The sequence below is a fragment of the Myotis davidii genome, unplaced genomic scaffold (genome assembly GCF_000327345.1).
Source record: "Myotis davidii unplaced genomic scaffold, ASM32734v1 scaffold292, whole genome shotgun sequence".
Classification (NCBI taxonomy): domain Eukaryota; kingdom Metazoa; phylum Chordata; class Mammalia; order Chiroptera; family Vespertilionidae; genus Myotis; species Myotis davidii.
The window spans coordinates 3,933,535-3,946,165 of record NW_006285042.1 but is presented as its reverse complement, the minus strand read 5'-3'; the positions used below and the strand labels follow the sequence as shown (position 1 = coordinate 3,946,165).

General features: G+C 42.3%; 1 protein-coding gene across 3 annotated transcripts in view; it reads right to left on the bottom strand.

Annotated features, from left to right (window-relative positions):
• Positions 1 to 12,631, bottom strand: part of STX11 (syntaxin 11) — a 39,141-nt gene that overhangs the window by 18,312 nt on the left and 8,198 nt on the right. The window contains exon 1 of one of the 3 annotated variants that reach the window (XM_006755400.2): positions 12,547 to 12,625. The exons of the other annotated variants lie outside the window; for them this stretch is intronic. The gene's annotated coding sequence lies outside the window, so the exon portion shown is untranslated. Of the gene's footprint in view, positions 1 to 12,546; positions 12,626 to 12,631 lie in introns of those variants that run through there. 3 annotated transcript variants of the gene reach the window in all.

The following is a 12,631-nucleotide window of genomic DNA, read 5'->3' as shown; positions in this document are numbered from 1 at the left end:
GAGGCTCACAGGCTGGTAGGGAGGATAATGATAGTAAGTGTAATAATAGAGAGATAGACGGGAGTACTTTCTGAGCTCAATGGAGGGTGGTGGATTCAGTCTGGGTGAAGGGAGGAAAGGTTTCTTGAAGAAGATAGTGTGCGAGCTGATTATAAATAGCTTAACAGGAATTAGATGGGCAAGGAGAAGAGGAAGGAAACCCAAGCAGAGAGAACCTGAATGAAGGCACGAAGTATTAAAGGTACAGGAACTGTAGCAATCTGATGTTGAAGGAGTGAACAAAACATGTCAAATTGTCCTAGGAATTTATCAGATTATTCTTCTTTTGTTGTTATTTTTCTATTGATTTTTAGGGAGAGTGGAAGAGAGAGGGAAAGACAGAGAGGAACATCGATGTGAGAGAAACACATTGACTAGTTGCCTCCTGCACAAGCCCTGACCAGGGCCCAACCCAGGGAGGGGCCTGAAACCAAGGTAAGTGCCCCTGATCAGGATCAGTGCCCGGGACCCTTTGGTCTTCAGTCTAACACTCTATCCACTGAGCCAAACCGGCGAGGACTATCAGATTATTCTTTAGGTGACTAGTATTTTATGTAATGACCTGACTCAAAATTGGTAAAAATTTAAAAGTGCTTTTCCTTTTGAAGAAAAAATAATTATTCCCTAATTTCAACAAATCAGAGAATATATTTGCTAGTCACAGTCCTGTTTCATCTTATTGGATGGTGTTTTAAGACAACACCTCAGAGCTTCATCTGGCAGATTTCCTGGAACCTTCTTTTAATCCTAGAAAATGTACTGATTCCTATAATTCTCTCATTCTCCATCCCCTTAACTCCCCTCTCTCCACAACTATTCAAGGAATTTGGCATCTCTCACCCAGGTATCTAAGTTATTAAAGGTCCAAAGACATCTCCCTCTCTGTCCAGGAATCTTGGTCAGAAGCCAGGCAAGGAATTTGTGCTAGTCTCTCTGTTGGCCACACCAGGAAAGGGCTATGAAAGATAAGGGATGACTGTCACTGTATTGAGCCTGCTGGGATTAAGGCTGAGGTATTTCTCTGTTGTCCCATGATTCTCATGACTTCTTGCTAATTTGAAAATCCCAGCAGGCTTGGTCACCATCAGGGCATAATAGTTTAGAGGAATGGTTCTGGAACTCTGACCTGTATCAAAATCATTTAGGGAAAATTTGTAAAAATCTCAATTCATGGGTTCCACTCCTAAAGATTCTGTTCCAATAGATCCTGAATGTAGACCTGGACTTTTTGTTTTCTTTGTTGTTGCTGTTTGGAGAGGAACAGTGTTTTTAAATATCCAGTGTAATTCTGATACTTATAAACCTACAGGCTTCAGAGATTCAATAGGCTGGTTTGGGGTCTTTTAAAGGCTTAAAAAGATGAGAGAGAAGGAGAGAAAGAAGAGAGAAGAAATGTAGCCTAACATCACAAAACTGTTTACCATTTAATAATGTTAAAGACTAGAAGTATAGCAAAGACCAATATTAATTATATTTTAGTTATCTGGATAGCCAAGGGATTTTGTTAGTCTTGTCTATTATGCACCACTACTCTACTTGTCCTGGTCTACTCTGTCCTGGTTCTTCCTCTGCTCTTAATCTTCCTAGGATTAAGATTACTGTCTTCTTGCTGTCTGGTCAGCTATTATAAATCCTTAAGGGGCTTAGAGAAAAATGCCAACTTTTTTGCTCCACTCAGCAGAGTAACGGTCTAGGTCAGAAACACAAGCAAGTTCTTGCAGTGGAGAATGCTCTCTTCCATGCAACTGTGGATGATGTGAATCTCAGATTCCCTATAGGACCAAGGCCCTCATTTCCCCAGTTGCCATAAATATTGGCTCCAGGAATTGCCCTTGACTGAAGGAAACTGTTAACCCAAGATTACAACTTCAGCCTGGGTGCAGCTGCAGCCTAGTTGAGAGATACAATGACTAGTTCACTTGCTTCGAGGTGGCAGAACAATTCTTAAAGGCCACCCCAGCTCCGAAGTTCCCTTCTGCTGAGGCCACCCTTGTACGTGCACTATGGTTCAATTTCTCCCTCTGTGTACACCTGCTGACTCACTCCCTGAGCACCTGCCAATAAACTTCCTGTACATAAAATTTCAGAGGCTATTTCCAGGGAATGTCACTGACCTAAAGTATTAAACTTGCCTCCTTCAGTCAAGTACTGACAACACAGCGTATTCAGCCTCTGCACCTTACTTCTTGGGTAATGTTGGGTGGTCACTCAATCTCTCCAAGTGACTCCTTCATTTTTAAAATTCTAATACAGACAACATCAACAATAATAATACTTATTATTTCTATGTTATGAGGCTTTTGTGGGAATGAAAAGAGAAAATATGAGGGGATCCCAGGTGATGGTGGAATAGGTAGAAAAGTTACACTCACCTCCTTCCAGGACTAAACTGGAATTACAGCTAAAATATAGAACAATCAACCTGAATAACCACCAGAAGTCTTCTGACCAAGGATGTATAGATGAAGCCACACTGAGACGGGTAGGAAGGGTAGAGATGCAAAAAGGGCTGGCCCTGCTTCTACATGCCATGGCTGAGAATCTGGAGGGATATCTCAGCTGCAAAGGTTACACCTGAGAAGCACTGGGTCTCAACCCCACTCCAGTCTCCCCAGCCCAGGACACCAAAGCCAGGTAGAGAAACCCACATAACATCTGGCTGTGAAAATCAACAGGGATTCTGTCCGCCAGGAAGAGACAGGCTTCTACTAGAAACTCAGGCACCCTCTTAAAGGTCCAGCACACAAAATCTTGTTTACAGCTACTTACTCGGGGCAATGGCAGAGGAGGGTGGCTCGGAGCAGAGCAGAGCAGAGTCATGTAAGGAGAGACTGGGTTGTGTGGCTCTGGGAAGAGACTTGAAGGAACCCTGTGCTGAGTCTCTCTCCCACACCATAGATGCCATCTTTCCTGGGTGGAATACCCTCTTCCAAAGTTGAGAGGGGAAGGCAATAACCCCACCTTCTCAACCTTCTGTACCCGCCCCCCCACCCCTCCTGTCCCCCGTGGAGATCATGCCTGTGAAAAAGTCAGCTGCCTGGGCCCAGGGTATAGAGATCCAGACAGACTCAGGGGTTGTCAGCGACTGATTTGTGTGCCTCTGGGAAAGGGGGCCACTCTCCCCAACTTCCCAGGAGTCTGACCAGTTCTGCCCCCCTAATATCGGAGATCCACTAGCCTACCCATCCAACTCCAGGTGCCCCCATCCTGTGCTGAATTCAGGCTCTCCAGGAGGTCCTGGAAGGAACCAAAACAAAATGAGCTGTGTGGCTCTAGAACGGGGGTGATTTTTCCCTTGCATGCTTCACCAGTATCACTGTTCCTGTGCAGAGCCCTCCCTTCACATGCTGAATCCAGGTCTGTTTGGGCCTGATGAACTCTGCTGGCCTCACAATGATGACTTCCTGAGACCCTGCGCCACCACACAGGTCTGCAGGCACTCAGCACTGGCTCTGAGTTTGAATCTGTATCTGTCTGGTGAATACCACTGGCTCCCACCTGGTGACTCATTGAAAACCTACCGAACACAATTCATGTATCGCCAGAGGCTCTTCCATGACTGAGCCTAACAGGCAATCAGCATGCAGAGGCAGGCAGGGGTGGATCTCAGGGTGCTTTGGGCCTTTTGCTGACCTGTCCCAGGCTCAGTGTGGGTGGAAGCCAGCCTTGGTGTGCAGCTTGGCTCTTCCCATGCACACGCAGGCCTAGTAGAGGCAGCCACAACTTGCACTTTGCTTCAGGCTGCAAGGTTGGTACAATATCCACAAATCAATTAATGTGATTTACCACATAAACAAAATAAAGGATAAAAATGATATGATCTTATCAATAGGTGCAGAAAAAGCATCTAAAGAAATCCAGCACCCATTTATGATAAAACCTCTCAGCAAAATAGGAATAGAAGGAACATAGCTCAACATGATAAAGGCCACATTTGAGAAACCCACAGTTAACATCATACTCAATGGGAAAACTAAGCACTTTCCTTAAGATCAGGAATAATACAAGGATATCCACTTTCACCACTCTTATTTGACACAGTGCTGGAAGTTCTAGCCATCACAATCAGAGAAGAAGAAAAAATAAATGGCATCCAAATTGGAAAGGAAGAAGTAAAAACTGTCATTATTTATAGATGACATGATACTGCATATAGAGAACCCTAAAGACGCCACACAAAACTGATAAATTAATTCAAAGTAGCAGGATACAAAATAAATATTGAGAAGTTAGTTTGCATTTTTATACACCAATAGTGAACTATCACAAATGGAAATGAAGAAAAATAATTCCATTTATAATTACATAAAAACAAACAAACCACAAACCTAGGAATAAATTTAACCAAACAGGTAAAACACCTGTACTTGGAAAATTATAGGACACTGAATAAAGAAATTGAAGAAGATACAAATAAATGGAAGCATATCCTGATGAATAGGAAGAATTAACATTGTTAAACTGTCCATACTACCCAAGCAATCTATTGATTCCATGTAATTCCTATCAAAATACCAATGGCATGTTTTACAGAAGTAGAATAAATAATCCAAAAATGTACATGAAACTGAAAAAGACCCTGAATAGCCACAGAAATGTAGAGAAAGAAGAACAAATTTGGAAGAATCATGTCACCTGATATCAAACTGTGCCCTAAGGCCACCATGATCAAAACAGCATGGTGCTTTCATAAAAACAGACATAAATCAATGGAACAGAATTAAACCCATGCCTGTATGGTCAACGAATATTTGACAAAGGAGGAAAGAACATACAATTGGGTAAAGACAGTCTAGTCAATAAATAGAGTTGGGAAAAGTAGACAGATACATGAAAAAAAAAATGAAAGTAGACCACCTTCTTATACCGTATACAAGAACAAGCTCAAAATGGATTAAAGACTTAAATGTAAGACTCAAAACCATAAAGCTCCTAAAAGAAAACATGGCAGTAAAATCTCTAACATTTCTCATAGTAATATTTTTTCTGATATATATCTCCTTGGACAAGGGAAACAAGAGAAAAAAATAAACAAATGGGACTACATCAAACTAAAAAGGTTTTTTTACTGCAAAAGAAACCATTAACAAAATGAAAAGACAACCCACTGAATGGGAGAACATATTTGGCAATGATACTTCTGATAAGGGATTAATATCCAAAACTTATAAAGAATTCATAACAACTCAACACCAAAAATACAACAACAAACAATCCAATTAAAACATGGGCAGAGGATCTGAATAGACACTTCTCCAAAAAGTATATACAAATGGCCAATAGACATAAAAAGATGCTCAACATCACTAATCATCAGAGAAATACAAATTAAAACCACAATGAGCTACCACCTCACACTGGTAAGAATGGCTATCATCAATAAATCAACAAATAACTGTTAGAGAGAATGTGAAGAAAGGGGAAACCTCGTGTACTGTTGGTGGGAATGCATATTGGTGCAGCCGCTATGGAAAACAGTAAGGAGGTTCCTCAAAATATTAAAAATGGAACTGCCTTCTAACCCAGTGATTCCACTGCTGGGTATGTTTCTGAAAAAACCTAAAACAGTAATTTGAAAGAATATATGCACCTCTATGTTCATTGCAGCATTATTTACAATAGCCAGGCTATAGAAATAACCCAAGTGCCCATCAATAGCAAAGTGGATAATAAAGCTGTGGAGAGAGAGAGAGAGAGAGAGAGAGAAAACAGATTGATGGTTCCCAGAGGGGAGGAGTTTGGAGGACTGCGTGAAAAAGGTAAAGGATTGAGAGGTACAGATCAATAGTTACAAAATAGTCACGGGGATGTAAAGTACAGCATAGGAAATGTAGTCAATAACACTTATAATAATTATGCATCGTGCCAGGTGGAATCAATAAAATATATTTTAAAAATAAAAAATAATAAAATAAGGCTGTGGAACATATAGACAGTGGAATATTACTCAGCCATAAAAAAGAATGAAATATGGATGAACCTTGAGAGTATTATGTTAAGTGAAATAAGTCAGCCACAGAAAGACAAATACTATATAATTTCATGTATATGCGGAATCCAAAGAACAATAAGAGAGAGAGAGAGAGAGAGAGAGAGAGAGAGAGAGAGAGAGAGAGGAGAGAGAGAGAGAGAGAGAGAGAAAACAGATTGATGGTTCCCAGAGGGGAGGAGTTTGGAGGACTGCGTGAAAAAGGTAAAGGATTGAGAGGTACAGATCAATAGTTACAAAATAGTCACGGGGATGTAAAGTACAGCATAGGAAATGTAGTCAATAACACTTATAATAATTATGCATCGTGCCAGGTGGGTGCTGGAAATATCAGGTGAAACACTTTGTGAAGTATATGATTTTCTAACCACTATGCCGTACACCTGACACTAACACAAAATAATATTGAATATAAACTGTAATTGAAAATAAATTTTAAATTTGTCCTAGCCAATTTGGCTCAGTGGATAGAGCATCAGCCTGTGGATTGAAGGACCCTAGGTTTGATTCTGTTCAAGGGCACATGCCCTGGTGGTGGGCTCAAACCCCAGTAGGGGCCATGCAGGAGGCAGCTGATCAATGATTCTTCTCATCATTGATGTTTCTATTTCTCTCTCCCTCTCCCTTTCTCTCTGAAACCAATAAAAATATTTTTTAAATTACAAAATTTTAAAAGAGAAAATAATCATGAGTTCTTTGTAAATAATGAAGAGCTATATCATATTGTCAGCTAACCTCACTACATGTTGGTTTATCGTGCAGTAATCAGGGACGAGGGGAGGAGGAAGTGGAATATCTACTGATATTATTAAATTTGGCTTACACATTGTGTTCTAGTTTACCTCAAGCCAACAGCTTTGTGTCACTAACCAAGGTGCATACACACATAATAGAAAATTAGACATGAAATCAGGAGGTGAGATGTGCATTGCTACAATGCTGAAACTGAAACAGAAGACAAAACAATACTTGTTCACCATTTCCATCTGAAGATAGCAACAGAGCAATTTCCACTACTCTGTACAGTCGGAATTCACATTATTACCCAATAAGTTAGGCAATGAGTAATGGAATATCATTTTGAACAGAGAAACAAGTAAAACTGTTGGGTATACAAAATGGGGACTACTTTTCTAGGCAATTTAGTATTTTCTGGATTACCCTGATATTGTATCCACTGAAAAGAAAAAGAAAAAAAGCACACCAATAAGTTGAAAACATTTGATTAGGTCAAGAAAGGTATTTGGAAATTACCAATTTTAAAACTCTGTTCCATATTAAAAGTACCAAATTATTAAGCCTTACAAAGAACTTGAATGAGATATGCAAATAAAGTCTGGCATCCACAGGAGTGACTGACCAACTGATGACTTACACTGACAGATGTTTTCATTATCAGTAAAAGTCACAAAATGGTTAGAACTACGAGGCCCTCAGAGACCTACCACCCCGAACTCTGCTCTCTGCTCTCAGGGAAACCACAGTCGAATCGAAGAGGCAGGACAAACCCACATGAAATATTAACCAAAACCTTTCCCTCTCTCGTTATCTGAGCAGTGAATGAATTACAGGCAGGGATATAGGAATTCAGACCATGTGGGCTGGATCATCCATCCCACAAGGCTTCATGCTAGTCTCCAGTAATGGGAAACTATAAATAAATATCTTGATTTCCTAATAAAGCTGAAGAAATGCTGAAAGAAACCTTTTCTTCATGTGCTATTTAAAACGTCAAACTTAAAATGAGGTTGCCGAATCAGTGCAGGTACAACATTAATTCAGTACTTATAATCCTGAAGTGGTCCAAAGTAGAGGTCTCTAAGGAAAAAATAATGAGACCCTGCTTGCTGAACAAAAATCAGAGTCAAGGGAGGCTGAAGCATGAGACAATGAGAACAGTGAAGAGTTGGGGCCAGTTTCTTTGGGGGGTGGAGCGAAGAGGGTGGGGTTGTGTGTCAAAAATACCAAAGGAATCTTCCTGTAGCTGCAAACAGAAAGCAGGGCCTGAACCCAGAGAACCTGGGCCATTTTACACAGTCAAAATCAGGAGGCCAGGGGACACAGCAGGCCTCTTAATAAGATTCTGGAAGTTAAAGGCAGGAAGGGGCAGGTAAGCACCTGCTTTAGGGTAAAACCAGAACAAAAGAGGCCCAGAAGGCAGATCACAAACCAGGAGCGTAAGAATTGGAGTAGTTGTGGATCTGCCTGCTTTTGTTGATGATTCTTCCACCATCGGACCATGCTCTGTAGTTTATTGCCCCCAGGCCAGCCTTTCTGCTTCCCCTCAGGCGGGATGTTACAGGTCATAGCAACAAAAACACAAAGCACTCAACTGCAGTGCTTGAAAAGGGAGACAACCAACGCAGCTTGAAGGACACAGTTGAAACCCTGGGGACCTTCAGTCACTGTGAGTCTTCACTAAAATGTTTAAAATTCCCGGGAGAAAATGTCTAATTATTCTAGGATCATTCTTAGACCCACCAGGTATATCTTGGAATGGAAGTAGAGGCAGAGTTGCTATGCAGCACAATAGGGCCACTGGGGGCCCATTTTATGTATTGGGCTGTTCCTGGAAGAGGAAGAATTGTTGGGATCAGAACAATGACTCCAATTTTAGCTTACCACAGTGTCCGAGATTCCATCCATCCATCCATCCATCCATCCATCCATCCATCCATCCATCCATTCATTCATGAAAATGGCATATCATAGCAGTATGGTTCAGCATGGAAGCTCCGAGTGAGCCAAGTGCTCAGGATCGATTTCTGGCTGTATCTATTACAAACACTGCACTTTCTTCACTTGTCAGAAGCAGTCAGTTATAGTACCTCCTTCACAAGATTGCAGTGTGTAGTAAAAGACTGAATTCACATTATGAGCCTAGCGTAGCGCCTGTCACTAATAAGCACTCAATAAACTGTAGCTATTATTATTTTTCATTCATCCAAAAATACTTAATGAATACGGATTATGCGTCAAGCACTATCCTCATTATCCTTCCATTCATTATCCTACTTTTGCATTCCTACCTTAGTCATTTACTAGGAATGTGGGGATCATCTTAAACTCCTCCCTCTCCCTCACTAGTGCCCACTTCTAAAGAGGACAGGTTCTGCCTATTAAACATACATCACCTCCTTCTCTCTTTTCTATTCCTTACTATCACTGTCTGACTCAAACCTTCTTTAATTTCTCTTCTCAAACATGACAGTCATCAACTCTGTGTCTCCCAAAGGCTAGTGCCACCCTCATCCAATCTATTCTCTATATTCTAAATTGTCTTCTGAATACACATATCTGACAAAATCATGCACTTGCTTGAGATAAACTCACAACTCCTACATGGCCACAGGTCTTTGTGATCTGACCCAGCCTGTGTCTCCAGCCCTCTCCCCAGCCCTCTCCCTGTGCCCATGCTAAACAGGCTGGAGTCCCTACCGGATGACACTGATCCTGCTGCTGAGTCACCTATCCCTCCCTCCTGACAGCCCCTCCTCTTACATTAAGGTTCATGATTCAATCAGTGAATACTTCCTAACACTTAACAGGAGTAAAATCTGTGCCAAGTTCAAGGAGTGTGATGATGAACACACTCAGTCCTTTCTTTCTCTCAGAAAAGATGACTTTGAGGCTCTCGAGGGGGAAATGAAGTATAATTCAGGTAAAGATGTCTCAGATTTAGCGCTGCTATCCTCATCTGTTGGATATCTTACAGAATTAGAGAAATTGAATAGATTTTGGCATCAAGTCCAAAGGTACTTCAGCAGAGTTCAATCCCAACAGTAAACTGTGACAGTGGATTTACTCATTTTAACTCATACAGCCATAATGTATTTGAAAAGATTGATTTGAACTATAAACACAATGATCAGGCCCAGCTGGCATGGCTCAGTGGTTGAGCATTGACCTATGAACCAGGAGGTCACGCTTCAAGTCCCAGTCAGGGCATATGCCTGGGGCTAGGGGTTCGATCCCCATTATGCGCAGGAGGCAGCCGATCAGTGATTCTCCATCATCATTGATGTTTCTATCTCTCTCTCCCTCTCCCTACCTCTCTGAAATCAATAAAAATATTTTTTAAGGTTTAAAAACACATACAATGGTTTCACCTATTAAAATCTTTTAATTAAGTGCCATGTTATTCATTGAAGACACTTTGCAAGCAACTGAATACAAATTGTATTGCTTCATTTAAAAAAAAAAAACACAACAAAAAATGATCAGAAAGTTGCTTCAATATCTATATATATAAAAGCCTAAGGGACCGTTCAACCGGTAGCTATGATGAGCACTGACCACCAGGGAGAAGATGCTGAACACACAGGCATGGAAACATGGAACAGACTGATGAATGTCAGAGAGAAGGAAGAGGATGGGAAGAGATTAACCGAAGATCTTATATGCATACTAGAGGCCCAGTGCATGGATTTGTGCACCGGTGGGGTCCCTCGGCCTGGCCTGTGGGGATCAGGCCGAAACGGGCAGTCTGACATCCTCTGAGGGGTCCTGGGTTGTGAGAGGGAGCAGGCCAGACAGAGGGACCCCACCAGTGCACAAATTCGTGCACCAGACTTCTAGTAGTATTATAAAGTTGCAAGGCATTAAAAGTTAAGTAACTGAAAGTTTCTGCAATTGTCTAGGGCTAATAACAGGCTGGGTTTATTTCTACATGGTTAGGAAATAATACAAAATGTAGTCAATTCAAACAACTTTAAAATCATGCCTTTCTAATTAACATATGTTTACAGCATTTATTGAGTAAAATGCTTACTGAATAAGCACAACAGGCTGCTTACAAAAACAAGTAGATGATTAAGCTGGAAACTGTCCTCATTTTTCCAGCAATGGCAACCAAATTCATTCAAATTCCCAGACCTGCAGAAACACGGGGTCATATTGGAACAGAAACCCTGCTTGGCCCATAGATATGTCATAGAGCTCATCTCCTTCTATTTGACTTCCCAGTGGATTTCTGACCCCCACACTAGGCTTTTGCAGTGGTTCTCAACCTCTGGCCCTTTAAATACAGTTCCTCATGTTGTGACCCAACCATAAAATTATATTCGTTGCTACTTCATAACTGTAATGTTGCTACTGTTATGAATCATAATGTAAATATCTGATATGCAGGATGGTCTTAGGCGACCGCGGTGAAAGGGTCGTTCGACCGCCAAAGGGGTCGCGACCCACAGGTTGAGAACCACTGCTTTAGGGCCTTTGTGGGTAGGAGCCTGTCGTACTGAACAGAGCTCAGTGAAGAGTCTGGCACACACATGGCGCCCAATAACTGTAGGCTGGGCTGCCTGCGCTCAGCTCAGCTCCAATAGAGATGCTGTGCCTCCTCTCCTGTCTTTTGAGGTAATGGACAGCCCTTCCTAAGACCTACTACCCAGCTGCAGTAAGGCCCATCAGTTTAAATTTCTCAGCCCCAGCTGATACCCACCTTCTTCAAAAAGTTTCATGTGGTTTAGCACTAAGTTACTAAAGACAAACCATCTGAAATATTTTGATTCTGAGAGTGACACACCATCACTACGTAAAGTGACATGTCTCTGCCATATCATACAAGTGGCAACTCAGTTACTGAATTACGAAATTAATGTTCCCTTGGGCCTCTGTGGCAAAGCATGTGATTTAAATGGTTATCTCCCATCAGCCCAGTGACCCTCGCTGGTATGTTGTACCATCAGGCAGGCGCTTGAGGAGATGGAAAACGTGAACTGTTACTTCTTATACCACCTGCCCCATGGGGTTCAGCCATCCTACCTTTTAGTCTTACTTTACATACAGCCAGAGCAAACCTCACTTCTCAGACGTTCGTTAGTTAGCGTAGTCTCACAATGAACACGGGAGCCTTGTGACTCATTTGTGGATGCCCGTGTGGAAATAGCAACTCCTCCCTTTGCTGAGAAACGGCTTAAACAAGCTGTGAGAGAACCACAGGAAATAGTACTGCGCTCAGAGGGGGCGAGTGGCCTGGAGAATCGCTCGGACAGTGTGTCACTACTTCTTGTCTCCAGCCTTCTAAAAGAAACGTCTCCTGTGGGCCCAGAAGGAGCTGTGGCAAAGCTACATCGATTTCCCCGCATTTCCCGGCTCCTGACTTAGATACGTGAAGTCAAGAAATGACCATTCTAGTATTTTTGAGAAAGTGTAATCTCATAGGAAGTGAAGAGGTGATCAAACCAAAGTAACCCCCCCCCCCCCCATTAAACAACAAACAAAAACAAACCAAAAAACTCCAGCCTATGGACTTAAAGCAAAAGTAGTCTTGGGCGAATACTTAAGGGAAGCCGGTCAGCAGGTACCTCTGAAATAGTTTCTAGGATTAGGAATTACTCTGTTCTATCGGGGAAACCCAGTGCCGCGCTCCCCGAGGGGCCGGGAGGTGGCCTGAGCACTGGGGTCTGACCCCAAATGACTCCGGGGGCATCCCTCGCGTCCCGGAGCCAGCCAGGACCCCCACCCCACCCCCTACCCCCGGAGGTTAAGGAGAGAAGAAGAAAAAAGGAACGAACCAGGAACAGGCGGAGCGTGGGAACCGAGACGCCCTGTCCTGCGCGGACGCCCGTGCCGCGCCGGGCGCAGTGGGTCAGGAAACCG